We start from the raw sequence: 3,246 nt of genomic DNA, 5'->3' as shown, positions 1-3,246 counted from the left end.
TTTTTTATGTTTATTTTTCTATATAAAAAGTCAATGTAACATGGATGCTTAAACACTTCATTTGAATTCAGTGTTAAATTCTGTTTAAAGTAACAAATTATAATTAAAAATGTCTCCGGACTTTTACTGGTTGATGATTTTCTTTATTTGGACCCGCTGATTTTTAACTGCCAAATGTATCATATTTGATACATACGGTTTCTGAAATGTTTTGCGTCGGACACCTTTTGCATAATTTAATGGTAAAAACTTTGCTCAAAATCCTATTGTACACAATCAGATATACCTGATAACAGCCAGTAGAAGAATACACAAAAAATAATCTTGACTTATCGCATAGTAAAAAATTATTAGTATCAAAAATGTATTTCTGTTTTTTCTTTTTACATATTTTGTTAAAAGGGCAAATAAGGACTTCAAACCAAAAAAAAAAAGTAATTTTCTGTTTTGTTTTATTCTTGGATCGGGCTTTAAAGAGTTAAAAAAAATGGAAAAATTTTCTATTTTTCTATGTATATTTTTCTATTTAAAAAGTCAATGTAACATGGATGCATAAAACCTCATTTTATTTCAGTGTTAAATTTTGTTTAAAGTAAGAGATTACAATTAAAAATGTCTCCGCATCTTTACTGGTTGATGATTTTCTTTATTAGGACCCGCTGATTTTTAATTGGTTACCCCTGCTATAGTGTATCCTTTAAAGGTAGAGGTATATACACATTCTTTTTCCCCCGACATCTAATGGAGCATTATAAAGGAAAGAGGTCAGAAATATAAACAGTGAGGGAGTTTTTTCTTCTTCTTCTCCAAGAAATCCTATTAGATAGCATATAAATTGAAGTAGGAGCGGTAAGGCAAATGTTGGTGGTAGAAATACAGATACAAACATTTCCAGACAAAACAATTTGGATTTTAGGAAGACGATCCTTCTGTGTGTGTCAGCAGCGGTAAAATCTGAGACAGCCTTATTGCAGAAAGAAGGATGGAAACAGAAAAGGTTCCTTTGGCAGGCAGCCGGGGGAGATTCTTACTTGGACCTGTCAGAGGATGAGAGAGATGGAAGTGACTCATCTTTGTGATCCTTGTATATGCATTACAAGATGATGTGAGGGGGAGGAGAAAGGAGAGGCAGGGGGCAGAAACAAGCAGATGGATCCAGACACAAACTGACAAGGATGAGCAGCAACATTGTCCTCTGTGAATCACAACAAACATCTCTAAATGCTCATTGTGCAGAAATATAACAATATCCTGCAGCCAGTAATTGTTCTAAAGTAAGAATAGCACAACTTCAATGTACATTTACACAAGCAGAGATAAGAAGTAGTTATTCTAAACAATTAATCTGTTCCCAGTGGAAGTTTCTGCAAAACTGAGCAACAGATTGATCCTAATATTTGATTTGATAAAAAAAAAATGTAAAAACACTGAATAAAATAATGCAACTGCTTTTTGCATTTACTTAATCATATTTAGTTACTTTAACAGAATTGTTTTATGTCTTATATGATTAAGTAAATGCCAAAAATGATAGAAAACTATAAATGAAGGCATTTTTTTTAAGTAAAAAGTGAAACATTTGTATAAAAAAAACAAAACAATTACATCTAAACAAAATAAGACATTTGAGCAAAAAAAAAACAAACATTACAGCATTTATAAAATCCATGTTTATCTTAAATACTTTATATTTCAGAGCAGTCAAAGTATTTCCAGTAATAACATAAAGTATGTTTATTGTATTAGTGTACCTTTAATTGGCACAGTATGGATAATAACATTAGAACAATGAAGCCTGTGTATAAACAAGAAATCTCATTTCAATATAAATTTGTGTTTCTTTGGCAGATGTCTCCTACTAACTACTCACTCAGAGAGAGACAGACATTTTAAATAATTTACATTATTATCCTTAAGTTTATGTACTTCAGTTAATCATTGAGTTTATCGTATTAATTAGACACAGACAGATGTTTTAAAGCCGTTATCGCTGGTAATGAGAATATAAAAAATGTTAAAAAGGGTTCAGATATTAAAAAAATACATAATCTAATTATTAGTAAACATGACTGTCATAGTGAATGTTGGTTTCACAAGATATGAAAAATCGGTTTAATTTTTCTATAAATACTGAAATAGAGTAATTATTCTTTTATTCTTGTTTTAAGGTTCTTAAAAATACCAAAACTGTTCATTTTATTTTTATGTCTAATTTGGTAATTTTCACAAATTAAGTGTTGTTTACATCAACAGTTTTCTTTTTGTCTCACTCTATTTGTTGATTGAATCACAACTTTTTACCGTCACTAATTGAAAAGAAAAGAAATAAATAAAAGAAATAATAAAAGAAGAAAATAAATAAAATAATGGAGTAATAATTTAAATTCTTAATCAAATGATCAGTTACAAAAATAGGGATTCTTGGAAAATAATTAGTTCAGGGTGACATCACTTTTTATTCCCTAGATATTTACTCATAAGTGATAAACTAGCTGACTGTGTGTCACCGCTAAGCTGCTAACATTGAGTTTGTTGTGTTTTCATTTATTTGTTGTGAAACATTGTTTTACCCGCATTTTTTAAGCTTGATTTTATTTTTGTCTTGTTAGACCCTCTCCCAGAGGATATGATTGAAAATGAAAGCTATTTTTTTAAGTTATGTATCCAGTTTAAAATTTATATTATGAAATTGAAGGGAGAAAAAAAATTAATCAATGGGGTCTGGGAGGAAAACAAATATCACATATTAGATTTTTAAGCCATAACTACGGAAGAGGATTAGGGCCACCGGAAGAAAAAAAAAAAAAAAAAGTTAACTGATTGCAAAATTTTATTTCACTTTAATATGGGAAAAAAGTCAGAATTCTAACTTTAATCTCATAATTCTGACTTAATCTCACTTTAATGTCATAATTCTGAGATTAAAAATCAGAATTTTGACTTTAATTCCAGAATTCTAATTTAAACTCACAATTCTGACTTAATCTCATAATTCTAATTTGATCTCAGAACTCTGACCTAATCTCATAATTCTGACTTAATCTCACTTTCTTAATCTCACTTTAATTTTATAAATGTGAGATTAAAAACAGAATTTTGACTTTAATTCCAGAATTCTAATTAAAACTCGGAATTCTGACTTAAATCTCATAATTCTGAGATTAAAGTCAGAATTTTGACTTTAATTCCAGAATTCTAATTTAATCTCAGAATCCTGACTTAATCTCAGAATTCTGACTTTAATCT

Source organism: Cyprinodon variegatus, unplaced genomic scaffold (assembly GCF_000732505.1).
Source record: "Cyprinodon variegatus isolate N-32 unplaced genomic scaffold, C_variegatus-1.0 Scaffold11, whole genome shotgun sequence".
NCBI lineage: Eukaryota > Metazoa > Chordata > Actinopteri > Cyprinodontiformes > Cyprinodontidae > Cyprinodon > Cyprinodon variegatus.
The sequence above is the reverse complement of the archived record's forward strand: the minus strand, read 5'-3'. Positions refer to the sequence as shown.